General features: G+C 44.2%; 4 non-coding genes across 4 annotated transcripts; all 4 read right to left on the bottom strand.

Annotated features, from left to right (window-relative positions):
• Positions 1-1,237: 1,237 nt before the first annotated feature.
• TRNAD-GUC (transfer RNA aspartic acid (anticodon GUC)) lies at positions 1,238-1,309 on the bottom strand. The gene has a single exon. It is a non-coding gene; the product is annotated as a tRNA-Asp (tRNA).
• A 363-nt stretch (positions 1,310-1,672) lies between these two features.
• On the bottom strand, positions 1,673-1,758 carry TRNAY-GUA (transfer RNA tyrosine (anticodon GUA)). Its single transcript is given in 2 exon segments — positions 1,673-1,708; positions 1,722-1,758. It is a non-coding gene; the product is annotated as a tRNA-Tyr (tRNA).
• Positions 1,759-8,796: 7,038 nt separating this feature from the next.
• TRNAY-GUA (transfer RNA tyrosine (anticodon GUA)) lies at positions 8,797-8,882 on the bottom strand. The gene is given in 2 exon segments: positions 8,797-8,832; positions 8,846-8,882. It is a non-coding gene; the product is annotated as a tRNA-Tyr (tRNA).
• Positions 8,883-15,920: 7,038 nt separating this feature from the next.
• TRNAY-GUA (transfer RNA tyrosine (anticodon GUA)) lies at positions 15,921-16,006 on the bottom strand. Its single transcript is given in 2 exon segments — positions 15,921-15,956; positions 15,970-16,006. It is a non-coding gene; the product is annotated as a tRNA-Tyr (tRNA).
• Between the last annotated feature and the right edge of the window lie 2,851 nt (positions 16,007-18,857).

Genomic DNA, 18,857 nt, shown 5'->3' with positions numbered 1-18,857 from the left:
CACCACACTGGCTTAAACCTACGCTTTCGCCGACTGACCAAGATATACAAAAAGCCAGAATAAAACACCAGACATGGAAGACACACTGCATTCATGGAGACCACGAAGAAAGAGATACTGCACATTAAATAGATTTACATTAAATAGATGGAGAATACTTGACGGAGACACAAACTATTAAAACAAGCATTTGCAATGCAATGGGTCTCGCGTTTGCTCATGTTACAGCTGATCGCGTTGTAAACTCCTAACCCGACTTTTCACCTATCGGGCAAAAGTGCATTTATGTACATAACCCGAAAAAGTGAAGTTAATTATGTAAAGTGCTCGACTTCTGCCAAGCGAGATCGCGCTCGTGAATGAGAGAAAAAGAAGTCCATGAGCCCGATGGAAAACAGCGAGCCTCGCATGTTTTCTGTACTTGGTCGCTGCGCTGGAGGAGGGCGAGCCACCGGAAAAGGCATGACCTATGCGTGCCTTCGACTAATGAAAGCAAGCGGATTTTATTAGGCAAGCCCACGTACCAATAAAAAACACTGACGTGACGTTGACAGGGCTCCGAGCCCTTTTCTAAACACTAAAGCGTCTCGCTGCGATACGCATGCGCGAGCGCATGCAACGCAGGCTCGACCCTAAAAACATGAATAACCAATACACTACCCGGAAGCCTACGTTTCTTCGTTACTACAACTTGCATTCACTCCAATTTCAGAAAAGTACGTTCGTTATTAAAAAAGATACAGTTTGGTTCTAATTGTTTGTATAGATGATATATAGTTTTAGTTGAAAATCAGAGGCGCAACTAGAAAAAGTAATAGTGATGAAGCTTATAATACATTTGAAATTAACCATGACGCGATTACGTGGAATTGATAATCAAGCAAAACAGCCAGTACCAATTGTTCACCACATAGTACTTTGTTTTTCTGTAAATATTAAACATTCGCTGTCGACTAAGTGGTCCATAACTTAAAATCAAAATGTACAAATGTGTTCCCAAAACTTGATTCCTTCATGTTGAAAGCTTTCTCTGTTGGATTTCCAAGCCTTCCAGCGCTCTGCTAGAGGCGCCTCGGTGTTGGTATTTATTACAATTCTATATGCTGCCACTGATCATATTATACAGTGCACTTCATATACATTAAATCGCAATACTTCTAAAATGTCGAGATTGTAAACGAAACAAATAACAAAATGTATTTCTAAAGTGTAAACATGGTTAAGTCATAAACATAGTCTCCCCGTCGGGGAATTGAACCCCGGTCTCCCGCGTGACAGGCGGGGATACTGACCACTATACTAACGAGGAACTGATGACTCCATGGTACCTGACCTCCTACTGATTGTTCTACCTGTCCCCCTGCTGGGGGCGCTGCACCCACAGAAATGTCAGTGTTGACCCCATCTGTGCAAGGAAAGAGCCGCTCTCTTTGTATCACTGATTTACAGCTTCCTCTGCACAGACTCCTCCTTTTCTCTCTCTGACGGTCACTGGGATCAGCGGCTGCACCTCCGTCCATTTCTGCTCTGGCTAAATTCACTTCTTGGTGCCATCTGAGAAAAATGGGGGAGACAAAAACAATTGTCAAGCTCTAGCGTCCTTGCTTCAAAACATGGCGTATTTTAATTTCAGAATGTGAAAAGAAATATGAAGAGCAAATACGAAAAAAAATCCTTCGAGCCGGATTTGAACCAGCGACCTAAGGATATCAGCTTCACCACTACAGTCCTCCGCTCTACCAACTGAGCTATCGAAGGGATGGAAGCATCATGTGACTGCAGCCTTCGGGATATGTACCTGCCAGCAGTGGGGCCCATGGTGATCATGTGTATGTGTGCTGGGCATTTAAAGACCGAGGTCACATATCAAGCTGTGTCTTCAGGATGCATGCTGGTTATTTTCAGATGCCTATCTCATTCTCCAACAGCACAAACCTACAATCAGCATCATTTCATCTACCACCTGAGTACTTTTTGGAAACTCATCGCACAATAACTACAAAGGGTGACTCGCCATTTTAATTGGCAAGGCGTGCTTTTCCTCTTCATTTGCGTACTCTGGAAAACACATGCCGCTTTAGCAATGCACATTTTCAGTGCTTTTCTAATATCTGAATATTTCAGCAGCAAGCATGGGGGAGGGCTTTCTGTTGAAGTCAGTCATACAGCCATTGTCTTTCCATCTTGATTACCTTTACTTAGAATTCAAAAAAATAAATGTGTCTTGTCGCAGACGCACAAAGTGATTTCTCAGCATTCTCAATGGTTTATTAAAAATAATGGGAACTAACTTTCTTGAGAAAAGTACAGCTCAGGAAATAAAATGGCAAAACCATCACAACAAGTATGTCGGCCAATGAACTCAGCTGGAATGCTGAAAGTTGTGTAGATTCTTAAACTTTGGAAAGCTTGGCGCTCAGTGTAAGAATGATAGGGAGTGTGCGGTGAGGATGCAGGCATGTTGCCCCCCCCTGTGATTGGTGAAGGCGTGAACAATGACAATATTAACACTTACCAGTTTTACATAAAAAACCTTGCTCTAGTGTAAGGGTGCCCAACATAAGTCCAGTAGAGTCGGATCCATGCCGGATTTGCAGGATATCCACAAGATATATATATGATTGCCAGAAATGAACAACAGTTACATATTAAGCTCGTCCGAGGTCACCTTGAAAACCTGGCATGGACGGCCCCGCCTCCCACTGCAATGGAAACCATTCTCTAACACACAGGATGGGGGGAGTGATACTGCTTCCTACCTGGCCTCGTGCAGGAAGGAAGCCAGAGACAGTGTCTGTTAAACTCACTACAAACAGTGGCAACTTGGAACGATTTCACATTTAAGGCTGCACCCAACATTGTCTGCAGCTTGCCAGGCTGTGAGCAGGCCCAGGGTTTGCACAGACTTGAACAGATCCAGCTCTGCTTAAGAGGCTCAGCACTGGTTCTGTAAAGTGTCCATCCCTGGCCAGCCACAGTGCACGTGAGGAGCTGCTCATCCGGTTCTGTGCTCTTGTGCAACAAAAGGAAAGTAAAGTGACCTGATTTCTAAAGTGTTTGCTATTTCCATATGTCACCTTCATAGCACCGTAAATAACCAGTATTCATAGCAGCCACTTTATATACCTTGTGAGGGAAAAGCGTTGAGCCCACTCGGCTCGGATTTAAGAATGTGACCTGTAAGTCATGCTCAGGTACCAGCAGGGGGCACTTTACTAGTGAGCCATCTTGGAGGCTGCCCATGACTGACTCTGCCCTAGCCCACCCCACCTTTTTGAGACAAGCATCTGTTGTGAAAACTCCTCGTCCCCCCCTGGCTCCCAGCAAAGGCCTGACAGCCATCATCTCACCCCTGGAAGCACCTAGAAACTCTGCTGCTAGGCGCTCTCGAGCACAGTGTCAGTCCCACGGCTGCCTGCGTGTCTTTGACTTCTTCAGGCATCCCTCGCGCTTCCACATAAAGTGTAGCTCGTGACACGCATCACCAGAAGGGAGATTATGGTTGGGGCATAGAAGCTAGACCCCAGGCGCTACATTACATACCCTGCACTGATGCTACAGCAATTGGGCATCGTCATTTGAACGTATTTGCCCTGGTTAGTCAGCGCAAATGTCTTTTTATTTAGCACGTTGATATGCCACAAATGTCATCACAAAACAGGATCAGTACAAGTGTAACATATGCATCCCAGAAATGCAGAAGCGTTGGTTCAACACTGCAATGTATGTAATCCCCCCCCCCCCCGGACTGAAAAATGCACTTAAGGAGCAAACACTTTTTTTTTAGCTCAAATCACTCAGCTGTGTTTTTATAAAACATTACTGGTTTCTTGACAGCAGTGTGAATGATGACCCGAATTGCAGTATGAACAGGGCCTGGCTATTGTTGGCAGCTCTTTCATGGCAGTACCACAATGGCTCCAGATGACAAACAAGCCTTGGTAAAGCTAATAGATCTTGCCTATGTGGGATCTATTGGTTTTGTGAATGTTTTTTTAGCCACATTGTACAGCAGCTCTGGCTTCAGTGCAGCATGGATGAATGTAAAAAAAAGCACTATGAAGTGATCAATGCTGGCTGTGTCATATACAGCTTTTTTCCTTTACTTTCAGCCATGTTGCAGCATGGCTAAATCACTGGCAAAACCAGTAGCTATCACATAGGCGATACCTATTGGCTTTGCCAATGCTTGTGTTCCTTGCCATTAATAACCTGACATCTGAAAAACATCAGGACTTTTACAAGGAGACGTGCACACTACAGGATACTGTCATTTCACTACTAACGCACCTCATGCTTGTCAATGGAAGGTTCCATGGTGTAATGGTTAGCACGCTGGACTTTGAGTCCAGCGATCTGAGTTTGAATCTCGGTAGAACCTGCTGTAGTTTTAATAATTTAACATTCATTTCTTTAGTTTTGTATTATTTTAAAATTTTCAGTCCCGTACTAATTACAAGCGAGCTAATATCTTTTGCACAGTTTACATCATCTATGCGTTGCTTATCTTGTTTATTTGAAATATGTTACTATATGGATGATATCAATTAAAATTGTAGCACAGAAGTATCGCTCGTCATATATATTAATAATGCAGAACAAGTTAGGTGGTCATAGATATTAATAATAATGCAGAACAAGGTAGATGGAAGTGTTAAAAGTGTTTCCGCCCAGTTTCAAACCCGCGACCTTTCACGGGGGCAGCGAACGTGATAACCACTACACTACAGAAACTCGCGGGAGCTGATGTCGCATGTACATTATACTGAGAATTATAAAGGGGTGGGGCATTGGGGGTGACGAGCAGTGAGGGGAGTGCACTGTGCACTCCCCTCAGTGCACATGTGTGTTTGGCCGGCCATCTGGGGCACACTGCTGCCGGGCTGGAGAGAGCAGGCACAGGCTCCCAGTCTGTCTGGGAGCGCCGTGGCTGGGCACTCCCAGCCAATCCTAACGCTTCTCTGAGCAGCGTCAGGATTGGCCGCAGGGCAGGCTGGGAGCCTGCTGCTGACGGAGGAGCAGCGGTGCGACGGAGCAGGTAAGTTTTTAGTTTTTTAACTTTTTAATATTGTTAATATTCTCCTTGCCTCCCCACACCCCGCTCTCCACCCCACCTCTGGTAACCCCTGTGAGTCGCGACTGCCACTTAGTCAAGGAGAGTTATCTTTCCCTTAGAGTCCACTCTAGTCAAGGGGGCAAAAAGATTCTGAATCTCTGCCTAACTGAACAACACTTTAATCACCCCAGAGCCTTCCAGTAGCTGACATCACACCCAAAGAAACAATTACTAACAAGACACCATTGTGAATTATGTCCAATTCACTTTTATCCTCTTCTGAACACATCTGCTCCACCTTGGATTACATCCATGCCCAGGAATATAGTAAGGGAGCCGTTCTTGTAGCTCCTTGTTACCAAGTTTCGTCCTTGGCAACCCAACTCTCTCTTCCTTACCTATCACCTGCAGACGAAAGAAAAATAGCGCACAAACAAAGCAAGTTTCATGTTGAAATTAAACATAGGAATTGGCAGACCTTAACTCCAGCTTGAACAATGGAATGGAAGCACATTTTAGTTATGTTTTTACAAATGCAATTGTCTTAAACACAGTAAATGATGAGTGACTATAAAATATATCATTTGTTAAGATACCAAGGTATAAATGCATCTGGTTAACATTTCATAAAAGCAGTTTATATCTAACAAGTGTAATATCACTCACAAAGGCACCATAATGTTGTGGTCTTTTAATGCATCACATTTACATGGGTATAGTTTTTCACACAATATATGAAGGTAAATGCTGTCCTTCTCTTCTACCAAAGAAAGCATAAAGGCACAGCCATGTTATGCTCTGTCACACCCATTGCTGTGAAACATCTGGTGGAGCCCTGGGGGTGCATCTGTAACGTAATGGGTATTTGTAAGGCACGCAATCACCTGCAAGGGTTTCCTGGCGCTGAGCAGGCGTGTGTGTGTGTAGCCCTGTCTAAGGTAGGTTGGTTTATTAAAAACGCAGGTCTTCAACTTCTTGCAGAATTGAAGAAGAGAATAAAATGCTCTTGTGTGAAATGGGAGTCCATTCCATGCTTTAGGAGTGATGCAACAGAACACCCATCCTCCTGATCTGGTTCTCTGTATGTATGGGATGTGTGTGAGTAGGAGCCCTGAGTAGATGGAAGTCTCTTGGTGGTTGTGGAAAGAGAAGCAACTGGTCAAGTAGGTGGGGCCTACGTTGTGTTGTGCCTTGAATGTGTATGTAAGGTGTTTGAAATTAGTTCATTTCTGTTTCGGGAGACAGTGGAGCTCTCTGAGGTATGGTGAGATGTGAATTCAGAGCGGGAGGTTGAGGATGAGTCTGGGTGCCAACTTCCAGGTAGTTTTCTAGTGAGTTATCTGATGTTTCAAGCATAGAGAGCATCCCCGTGGCCCAACTTGCTGCTAACTTGGTCATGAGTGGCAGTTTTCTAGTGTTGCTGGCTGTGGATTCTAATGATGAGTATTGTCTGCTTTCAAGCCCTGCAGGAGGGTTGCCACTTTTTCAGAGAAGAATTCTAAATATTTCTGTCTAGACTCAGGTTACGGAAGGTCCGGGAGATTGTATTTAAATAGTAGTTTGTGGAAAGTTGCACTCCACTCTTTCGGACCTTCATACAAGGAGTAAAACTTTCCTCTTAGCAGTGAACTTACAGCCTGTGATAGTATTCTCTCAGTTCTGAGACTCACACTGAGTAGGGCTTTGAGAAACTTGTTCCAATAAAGAAAATAAAGACGGACTGAAGGGGGCTCAGAAAGAAATGAGGGGTGAAGAAAGAAAGAAGCTGGAATGTGGATGGAAATAGATTGATGTTGTTAAAGTAATGTTTTATTTTACCAAGTTTGAGAGGGTTTAAAGTTTGACTACTCAGCACTGAAGGTAATGGATATCAAACAAAAAGTCACTGTGGAAACCTGGGATCTTTAGAGCTTCAGTCTAACGTCCTAGCCAAGAGCCCATGGAGGGGCTCTGTTGTTTTGGAGAGCTCACAGGTATCTTTACAGGTGTCCAGGTCTCTCATCACCTCCCCCCTTAGTCTGAAAGAAGCCTCGCCGGGGGTCGCTGCTCTCTTTACAGCAGTGTGGACCAGACATCACCACACAGGCTTAAACCTACGCTTTCGCCGACTGACCAAGATATACAAAAAGCCAGAATAAAACACCAGACATGGAAGACACACTGCATTCATGGAGACCACGAAGAAAGAGATACTGCACATTAAATAGATTTACATTAAATAGATGGAGAATACTTGACGGAGACACAAACTATTAAAACAAGCATTTGCAATGCAACGGGTCTCGCGTTTGCTCATGTTACAGCTGATCGCGTTGTAAACTCCTAACCCGACTTTTCACCTATCGGGCAAAAGTGCATTTATGTACATAACCCGAAAAAGTGAAGTTAATTATGTAAAGTGCTCGACTTCTGCCAAGCGAGATCGCGCTCGTGAATGAGAGAAAAAGAAGTCCATGAGCCCGATGGAAAACAGCGAGCCTCGCATGTTTTCTGTACTTGGTCGCTGCGCTGGAGGAGGGCGAGCCACCGGAAAAGGCATGACCTATGCGTGCCTTCGACTAATGAAAGCAAGCGGATTTTATTAGGCAAGCCCACGTACCAATAAAAAACACTGACGTGACGTTGACAGGGCTCCGAGCCCTTTTCTAAACACTAAAGCGTCTCGCTGCGATACGCATGCGCGAGCGCATGCAACGCAGGCTCGACCCTAAAAACATGAATAACCAATACACTACCCGGAAGCCTACGTTTCTTCGTTACTACAACTTGCATTCACTCCAATTTCAGAAAAGTACGTTCGTTATTAAAAAAGATACAGTTTGGTTCTAATTGTTTGTATAGATGATATATAGTTTTAGTTGAAAATCAGAGGCGCAACTAGAAAAAGTAATAGTGATGAAGCTTATAATACATTTGAAATTAACCATGACGCGATTACGTGGAATTGATAATCAAGCAAAACAGCCAGTACCAATTGTTCACCACATAGTACTTTGTTTTTCTGTAAATATTAAACATTCGCTGTCGACTAAGTGGTCCATAACTTAAAATCAAAATGTACAAATGTGTTCCCAAAACTTGATTCCTTCATGTTGAAAGCTTTCTCTGTTGGATTTCCAAGCCTTCCAGCGCTCTGCTAGAGGCGCCTCGGTGTTGGTATTTATTACAATTCTATATGCTGCCACTGATCATATTATACAGTGCACTTCATATACATTAAATCGCAATACTTCTAAAATGTCGAGATTGTAAACGAAACAAATAACAAAATGTATTTCTAAAGTGTAAACATGGTTAAGTCATAAACATAGTCTCCCCGTCGGGACCCCGGTCTCCCGCGTGACAGGCGGGGATACTGACCACTATACTAACGAGGAACTGATGACTCCCTGGTACCTGACCTCCTACTGATTGTTCTACCTGTCCCCCTGCTGGGGGCGCTGCACCCACATAAATGTCAGTGTTGACCCCGCCTGTGCCAGGAAGGAGCCGGTCTCTGTGTATCACTGATTTACAGCTTCCTCTGCACAGACTCCTCCTTTTCTCTCTCTGACAGTCACTGGGATCAGCGGCTGCACCTCCGTCCATTTCTGCTCTGGCTAAATTCACTTCTTGGTGCCATCTGAGAAAAATGGGGGAGACAAAAACAATTGTCAAGCTCTAGCGTCGTTGCTTCAAAACATGGCGTATTTTAATTTCAGAATGTGAAAAGAAATATGAAGAGCAAATACGAAAAAAAATCCTTCGAGCCGGATTTGAACCAGCGACCTAAGGATATCAGCTTCACCACTACAGTCCTCCGCTCTACCAACTGAGCTATCGAAGGGACGGAAGCATCATGTGACTGCAGCCTTCAGGTTATGTACCTGCCAGCAGTGGGGCCCATGGTGATCATGTGTATGTGTGCTGGGCATTTAAAGACCGAGGTCACATATCAAGCTGTGTCTTCAGGATGCATGCTGTTTATTTTCAGATGCCTATCTCATTCTCCAACAGCACAAACCTACAATCAGCATCATTTCATCTACCACCTGAGTACTTTTTGGAAACTCATCGCACAATAACTACAAAGGGTGACTCGCCATTTTAATTGGCAAGGCGTGCTTTTCCTCTTCATTTGCGTACTCTGGAAAACACATGCCGCTTTAGCAATGCACATTTTCAGTGCTTTTCTAATATCTGAATATTTCAGCAGCAAGCATGGGGGAGGGCTTTCTGTTGAAGTCAGTCATACAGCCATTGTCTTTCCATCTTGATTACCTTTACTTAGAATTCAAAAAAATAAATGTGTCTTGTCGCAGACGCACAAAGTGATTTCTCAGCATTCTCAATGGTTTATTAAAAATAATGGGAACTAACTTTCTTGAGAAAAGTACAGCTCAGGAAATAAAATGGCAAAACCATCACAACAAGTATGTCGGCCAATGAACTCAGCTGGAATGCTGAAAGTTGTGTAGATTCTTAAACTTTGGAAAGCTTGGCGCTCAGTGTAAGAATGATAGGGAGTGTGCGGTGAGGATGCAGGCATGTTGCCCCCCCTGTGATTGGTGAAGGCGTGAACAATGACAATATTAACACTTACCAGTTTTACATAAAAAACCTTGCTCTAGTGCAAGGGTGCCCAACATAAGTCCAGTAGAGTCGGATCCATGCCGGATTTGCAGGATATCCACAAGATATATATATGATTGCCAGAAATGAACAACAGTTACATATTAAGCTCGTCCGAGGTCACCTTGAAAACCTGGCATGGACGGCCCCGCCTCCCACTGCAATGGAAACCATTCTCTAACACACAGGATGGGGGGAGTGATACTGCTTCCTACCTGGCCTCGTGCAGGAAGGAAGCCAGAGACAGTGTCTGTTAAACTCACTACAAACAGTGGCAACTTGGAACGATTTCACATTTAAGGCTGCACCCAACATTGTCTGCAGCTTGCCAGGCTGTGAGCAGGCCCAGGGTTTGCACAGACTTGAACAGATCCAGCTCTGCTTAAGAGGCTCAGCACTGGTTCTGTAAAGTGTCCATCCCTGGCCAGCCACAGTGCACGTGAGGAGCTGCTCATCCGGTTCTGTGCTCTTGTGCAACAAAAGGAAAGTAAAGTGACCTGATTTCTAAAGTGTTTGCTATTTCCATATGTCACCTTCATAGCACCGTAAATAACCAGTATTCATAGCAGCCACTTTATATACCTTGTGAGGGAAAAGCGTTGAGCCCACTCGGTTCGGATTTAAGAATGTGACCTGTAAGTCATGCTCAGGTACCAGCAGGGGGCACTTTACTAGTGAGCCATCTTGGAGGCTGCCCATGACTGACTCTGCCCTAGCCCACCCCACCTTTTTGAGACAAGCATCTGTTGTGAAAACTCCTCGTCCCCCCCTGGCTCCCAGCAAAGGCCTGACAGCCATCATCTCACCCCTGGAAGCACCTAGAAACTCTGCTGCTAGGCGCTCTCGAGCACAGTGTCAGTCCCACGGCTGCCTGCGTGTCTTTGACTTCTTCAGGCATCCCTCGCGCTTCCACATAAAGTGTAGCTCGTGATACGCATCACCAGAAGGGAGATTATGGTTGGGGCATAGAAGCTAGACCCCAGGCGCTACATTACATACCCTGCACTGATGCTACAGCAATTGGGCATCGTCATTTGAACGTATTTGCCCTGGTTAGTCAGCGCAAATGTCTTTTTATTTAGCACGTTGATATGCCACAAATGTCATCACAAAACAGGATCAGTACAAGTGTAACATATGCATCCCAGAAATGCAGAAGCGTTGGTTCAACACTGCAATGTATGTAATCCCCCCCCCCCCCCGGACTGAAAAATGCACTTAAGGAGCAAACACTTTTTTTTTAGCTCAAATCACTCAGCTGTGTTTTTATAAAACATTACTGGTTTCTTGACAGCAGTGTGAATGATGACCCGAATTGCAGTATGAACAGGGCCTGGCTATTGTTGGCAGCTCTTTCATGGCAGTACCACAATGGCTCCAGATGACAAACAAGCCTTGGTAAAGCTAATAGATCTTGCCTATGTGGGATCTATTGGTTTTGTGAATGTTTTTTTAGCCACATTGTACAGCAGCTCTGGCTTCAGTGCAGCATGGATGAATGTAAAAAAAAGCACTATGAAGTGATCAATGCTGGCTGTGTCATATACAGCTTTTTACCTTTACTTTCAGCCATGTTGCAGCATGGCTAAATCACTGGCAAAACCAGTAGCTATCACATAGGCGATACCTATTGGCTTTGCCAATGCTTGTGTTCCTTGCCATTAATAACCTGACATCTGAAAAACATCAGGACTTTTACAAGGAGACGTGCACACTACAGGATACTGTCATTTCACTACTAACGCACCTCATGCTTGTCAATGGAAGGTTCCATGGTGTAATGGTTAGCACGCTGGACTTTGAGTCCAGCGATCTGAGTTTGAATCTCGGTAGAACCTGCTGTAGTTTTAATAATTTAACATTCATTTCTTTAGTTTTGTATTATTTTAAAATTTTCAGTCCCGTACTAATTACAAGCGAGCTAATATCTTTTGCACAGTTTACATCATCTATGCGTTGCTTATCTTGTTTATTTGAAATATGTTACTATATGGATGATATCAATTAAAATTGTAGCACAGAAGTATCGCTCGTCATATATATTAATAATGCAGAACAAGTTAGGTGGTCATAGATATTAATAATAATGCAGAACAAGGTAGATGGAAGTGTTAAAAGTGTTTCCGCCCAGTTTCAAACCCGCGACCTTTCATGGGGGCAGCGAACGTGATAACCACTACACTACAGAAACTCGCGGGAGCTGATGTCGCATGTACATTATACTGAGAATTATAAAGGGGTGGGGCATTGGGGGTGACGAGCAGTGAGGGGAGTGCACTGTGCACTCCCCTCAGTGCACATGTGTGTTTGGCCGGCCATCTGGGGCACACTGCTGCCGGGCTGGAGAGAGCAGGCACAGGCTCCCAGTCTGTCTGGGAGCACCGTGGCTGGGCACTCCCAGCCAATCCTAACGCTTCTCTGAGCAGCGTCAGGATTGGCCGCAGGGCAGGCTGGGAGCCTGCTGCTGACGGAGGAGCAGCGGTGCGACGGAGCAGGTAAGTTTTTAGTTTTTTAACTTTTTAATATTGTTAATATTCTCCTTGCCTCCCCACACCCCGCTCTCCACCCCACCTCTGGTAACCCCTGTGAGTCGCGACTGCCACTTAGTCAAGGAGAGTTATCTTTCCCTTAGAGTCCACTCTAGTCAAGGGGGCAAAAAGATTCTGAATCTCTGCCTAACTGAACAACACTTTAATCACCCCAGAGCCTTCCAGTAGCTGACATCACACCCAAAGAAACAATTACTAACAAGACACCATTGTGAATTATGTCCAATTCACTTTTATCCTCTTCTGAACACATCTGCTCCACCTTGGATTACATCCATGCCCAGGAATATAGTAAGGGAGCCGTTCTTGTAGCTCCTTGTTACCAAGTTTCGTCCTTGGCAACCCAACTCTCTCTTCCTTACCTATCACCTGCAGACGAAAGAAAAATAGCGCACAAACAAAGCAAGTTTCATGTTGAAATTAAACATAGGAATTGGCAGACCTTAACTCCAGCTTGAACAATGGAATGGAAGCACATTTTAGTTATGTTTTTACAAATGCAATTGTCTTAAACACAGTAAATGATGAGTGACTATAAAATATATCATTTGTTAAGATACCAAGGTATAAATGCATCTGGTTAACATTTCATAAAAGCAGTTTATATCTAACAAGTGTAATATCACTCACAAAGGCACCATAATGTTGTGGTCTTTTAATGCATCACATTTACATGGGTATAGTTTTTCACACAATATATGAAGGTAAATGCTGTCCTTCTCTTCTACCAAAGAAAGCATAAAGGCACAGCCATGTTATGCTCTGTCACACCCATTGCTGTGAAACATCTGGTGGAGCCCTGGGGGTGCATCTGTAACGTAATGGGTATTTGTAAGGCACGCAATCACCTGCAAGGGTTTCCTGGCGCTGAGCAGGCGTGTGTGTGTGTAGCCCTGTCTAAGGTAGGTTGGTTTATTAAAAACGCAGGTCTTCAACTTCTTGCAGAATTGAAGAAGAGAATAAAATGCTCTTGTGTGAAATGGGAGTCCATTCCATGCTTTAGGAGTGATGCAACAGAACACCCATCCTCCTGATCTGGTTCTCTGTATGTATGGGATGTGTGTGAGTAGGAGCCCTGAGTAGATGGAAGTCTCTTGGTGGTTGTGGAAAGAGAAGCAACTGGTCAAGTAGGTGGGGCCTACGTTGTGTTGTGCCTTGAATGTGTATGTAAGGTGTTTGAAATTAGTTCATTTCTGTTTCGGGAGACAGTGGAGCTCTCTGAGGTATGGTGAGATGTGAATTCAGAGCGGGAGGTTGAGGATGAGTCTGGGTGCCAACTTCCAGGTAGTTTTCTAGTGAGTTATCTGATGTTTCAAGCATAGAGAGCATCCCCGTGGCCCAACTTGCTGCTAACTTGGTCATGAGTGGCAGTTTTCTAGTGTTGCTGGCTGTGGATTCTAATGATGAGTATTGTCTGCTTTCAAGCCCTGCAGGAGGGTTGCCACTTTTTCAGAGAAGAATTCTAAATATTTCTGTCTAGACTCAGGTTACGGAAGGTCCGGGAGATTGTATTTAAATAGTAGTTTGTGGAAAGTTGCACTCCACTCTTTCGGACCTTCATACAAGGAGTAAAACTTTCCTCTTAGCAGTGAACTTACAGCCTGTGATAGTATTCTCTCAGTTCTGAGACTCACACTGAGTAGGGCTTTGAGAAACTTGTTCCAATAAAGAAAATAAAGACGGACTGAAGGGGGCTCAGAAAGAAATGAGGGGTGAAGAAAGAAAGAAGCTGGAATGTGGATGGAAATAGATTGATGTTGTTAAAGTAATGTTTTATTTTACCAAGTTTGAGAGGGTTTAAAGTTTGACTACTCAGCACTGAAGGTAATGGATATCAAACAAAAAGTCACTGTGGAAACCTGGGATCTTTAGAGCTTCAGTCTAACGTCCTAGCCAAGAGCCCATGGAGGGGCTCTGTTGTTTTGGAGAGCTCACAGGTATCTTTACAGGTGTCCAGGTCTCTCATCACCTCCCCCCTTAGTCTGAAAGAAGCCTCGCCGGGGGTCGCTGCTCTCTTTACAGCAGTGTGGACCAGACATCACCACACAGGCTTAAACCTACGCTTTCGCCGACTGACCAAGATATACAAAAAGCCAGAATAAAACACCAGACATGGAAGACACACTGCATTCATGGAGACCACGAAGAAAGAGATACTGCACATTAAATAGATTTACATTAAATAGATGGAGAATACTTGACGGAGACACAAACTATTAAAACAAGCATTTGCAATGCAACGGGTCTCGCGTTTGCTCATGTTACAGCTGATCGCGTTGTAAACTCCTAACCCGACTTTTCACCTATCGGGCAAAAGTGCATTTATGTACATAACCCGAAAAAGTGAAGTTAATTATGTAAAGTGCTCGACTTCTGCCAAGCGAGATCGCGCTCGTGAATGAGAGAAAAAGAAGTCCATGAGCCCGATGGAAAACAGCGAGCCTCGCATGTTTTCTGTACTTGGTCGCTGCGCTGGAGGAGGGCGAGCCACCGGAAAAGGCATGACCTATGCGTGCCTTCGACTAATGAAAGCAAGCGGATTTTATTAGGCAAGCCCACGTACCAATAAAAAACACTGACGTGACGTTGACAGGGCTCCGAGCCCTTTTCTAAACACTAAAGCGTCTCGCTGCGATACGCATGCGCGAGCGCATGCAACGCAGGCTCGACCCTAAAAACATGAATAACCAATACACTACCCGGAAGCCTACGTTTCTTCGTTACTACAACTTGCATTCACTCCAATTTCAGAAAAGTACGTTCGTTATTAAAAAAGATACAGTTTGGTTCTAATTGTTTGTATAGATGATATATAGTTTTAGTTGAAAATCAGAGGCGCAACTAGAAAAAGTAATAGTGATGAAGCTTATAATACATTTGAAATTAACCATGACGCGATTACGTGGAATTGATAATCAAGCAAAACAGCCAGTACCAATTGTTCACCACATAGTACTTTGTTTTTCTGTAAATATTAAACATTCGCTGTCGACTAAGTGGTCCATAACTTAAAATCAAAATGTACAAATGTGTTCCCAAAACTTGATTCCTTCATGTTGAAAGCTTTCTCTGTTGGATTTCCAAGCCTTCCAGCGCTCTGCTAGAGGCGCCTCGGTGTTGGTATTTATTACAATTCTATATGCTGCCACTGATCATATTATACAGTGCACTTCATATACATTAAATCGCAATACTTCTAAAATGTCGAGATTGTAAACGAAACAAATAACAAAATGTATTTCTAAAGTGTAAACATGGTTAAGTCATAAACATAGTCTCCCCGTCGGGACCCCGGTCTCCCGCGTGACAGGCGGGGATACTGACCACTATACTAACGAGGAACTGATGACTCCCTGGTACCTGACCTCCTACTGATTGTTCTACCTGTCCCCCTGCTGGGGGCGCTGCACCCACATAAATGTCAGTGTTGACCCCGCCTGTGCCAGGAAGGAGCCGGTCTCTGTGTATCACTGATTTACAGCTTCCTCTGCACAGACTCCTCCTTTTCTCTCTCTGACAGTCACTGGGATCAGCGGCTGCACCTCCGTCCATTTCTGCTCTGGCTAAATTCACTTCTTGGTGCCATCTGAGAAAAATGGGGGAGACAAAAACAATTGTCAAGCTCTAGCGTCGTTGCTTCAAAACATGGCGTATTTTAATTTCAGAATGTGAAAAGAAATATGAAGAGCAAATACGAAAAAAAATCCTTCGAGCCGGATTTGAACCAGCGACCTAAGGATATCAGCTTCACCACTACAGTCCTCCGCTCTACCAACTGAGCTATCGAAGGGACGGAAGCATCATGTGACTGCAGCCTTCAGGTTATGTACCTGCCAGCAGTGGGGCCCATGGTGATCATGTGTATGTGTGCTGGGCATTTAAAGACCGAGGTCACATATCAAGCCGTGTCTTCAGGATGCATGCTGTTTATTTTCAGATGCCTATCTCATTCTCCAACAGCACAAACCTACAATCAGCATCATTTCATCTACCACCTGAGTACTTTTTGGAAACTCATCGCACAATAACTACAAAGGGTGACTCGCCATTTTAATTGGCAAGGCGTGCTTTTCCTCTTCATTTGCGTACTCTGGAAAACACATGCCGCTTTAGCAATGCACATTTTCAGTGCTTTTCTAATATCTGAATATTTCAGCAGCAAGCATGGGGGAGGGCTTTCTGTTGAAGTCAGTCATACAGCCATTGTCTTTCCATCTTGATTACCTTTACTTAGAATTCAAAAAAATAAATGTGTCTTGTCGCAGACGCACAAAGTGATTTCTCAGCATTCTCAATGGTTTATTAAAAATAATGGGAACTAACTTTCTTGAGAAAAGTACAGCTCAGGAAATAAAATGGCAAAACCATCACAACAAGTATGTCGGCCAATGAACTCAGCTGGAATGCTGAAAGTTGTGTAGATTCTTAAACTTTGGAAAGCTTGGCGCTCAGTGTAAGAATGATAGGGAGTGTGCGGTGAGGATGCAGGCATGTTGCCCCCCCTGTGATTGGTGAAGGCGTGAACAATGACAATATTAACACTTACCAGTTTTACATAAAAAACCTTGCTCTAGTGCAAGGGTGCCCAACATAAGTCCAGTAGAGTCGGATCCATGCCGGATTTGCAGGATATCCACAAGATATATATATGATTGCCAGAAATGAACAACAGTTACATATTAAGCTCGTCCGAGGTCACCTTGAAAACCTGGCATGGACGGCCCCGCCTCCCACTGCAATGGAAATCATTCTCTAACACACAGGATGGGGGGAGTGATACTGCTTCCTACCTGGCCTCGTGCAGGAAGGAAGCCAGAGACAGTGTCTGTTAAACTCACTACAAACAGTGGCAACTTGGAACGATTTCACATTTAAGGCTGCACCCAACATTGTCTGCAGCTTGCCAGGCTGTGAGCAGGCCCAGGGTTTGCACAGACTTGAACAGATCCAGCTCTGCTTAAGAGGCTCAGCACTGGTTCTGTAAAGTGTCCATCCCTGGCCAGCCACAGTGCACGTGAGGAGCTGCTCATCCGGTTCTGTGCTCTTGTGCAACAAAAGGAAAGTAAAGTGACCTGATTTCTAAAGTGTTTGCTATTTCCATATGTCACCTTCATAGCACCGTAAATAACCAGTATTCATAGCAGCCACTTTATATACCTTGTGAGGGAAAAGCGTTGAGCCCACTCAGCTCGGATTTAAGAATGTGACCTGTAAGTCATGCTCAGGTACCAGCAGGGGGCACTTTACTAGTGAGACATCTTGGAGGCTGCCCATGACTGACTCTGCCCTAGCCCACCCCACCTTTTTGAGACAAGCATCTGTTGTGAAAACTCCTCGTCCCCCCCTGGCTCCCAGCAAAGGCCTGACAGCCATCATCTCACCCCTGGAAGCACCTAGAAACTCTGCTGCTAGGCGCTCTCGAGCACAGTGTCAGTCCCACGGCTGCCTGCGTGTCTTTGACTTCTTCAGGCATCCCTCGCGCTTCCACATAAAGTGTAGCTCGTGACACGCATCACCAGAAGGGAGATTATGGTTGGGGCATAGAAGCTAGACCCCAGGCGCTACATTACATACCCTGCACTGATGCTACAGCAATTGGGCATCGTCATTTGAACGTATTTGCCCTGGTTAGTCAGCGCAAATGTCTTTTTATTTAGCACGTTGATATGCCACAAATGTCATCACAAAACAGGATCAGTACAAGTGTAACATATGCATCCCAGAAATGCAGAAGCGTTGGTTCAACACTGCAATGTATGTAATCCCCCCCCCCCCCCCCCGGACTGAAAAATGCACTTAAGGAGCAAACACTTTTTTTTTAGCTCAAATCACTCAGCTGTGTTTTTATAAAACATTACTGGTTTCTTGACAGCAGTGTGAATGATGACCCGAATTGCAGTATGAACAGGGCCTGGCTATTGTTGGCAGCTCTTTCATGGCAGTACCACAATGGCTCCAGATGACAAACAAGCCTTGGTAAAGCTAATAGATCTTGCCTATGTGGGATCTATTGGTTTTGTGAATGTTTTTTTAGCCACATTGTACAGCAGCTCTGGCTTCAGTGCAGCATGGATGAATGTAAAAAAAAGCACTATGAAGTGATCAATGCTGGCTGTGTCATATACAGCTTTTTTCCTTTACTTTCAGCCATGTTGCAGCATGGCTAAATCACTGGCAAAACCAGTAGCTATCACATAGGCGATACCTATTGGCTTTGCCAATGCTTGTGTTCCTTGCCATTAATAACCTGACATCTGAAAAACATCAGGACTTTTACAAGGAGACGTGCACACTACAGGATACTGTCATTTCACTACTAACGCACCTCATGCTTGTCAATGGAAGGTTCCATGGTGTAATGGTTAGCACGCTGGACTTTGAGTCCAGTGATCTGAGTTTGAATCTCGGTAGAACCTGCTGTAGTTTTAATAATTTAACATTCATTTCTTTAGTTTTGTATTATTTTAAAATTTTCAGTCCCGTACTAATTACAAGCGAGCTAATATCTTTTGCACAGTTTACATCATCTATGCGTTGCTTATCTTGTTTATTTGAAATATGTTACTATATGGATGATATCAATTAAAATTGTAGCACAGAAGTATCGCTCGTCATATATATTAATAATGCAGAACAAGTTA

This window comes from Pleurodeles waltl, unplaced genomic scaffold (assembly GCF_031143425.1).
Source record: "Pleurodeles waltl isolate 20211129_DDA unplaced genomic scaffold, aPleWal1.hap1.20221129 scaffold_67, whole genome shotgun sequence".
In the NCBI taxonomy this organism is placed as follows: Eukaryota; Metazoa; Chordata; class Amphibia; order Caudata; family Salamandridae; genus Pleurodeles; species Pleurodeles waltl.
The sequence above is the reverse complement of the archived record's forward strand: the minus strand, read 5'-3'. Positions and strand labels throughout refer to the sequence as shown.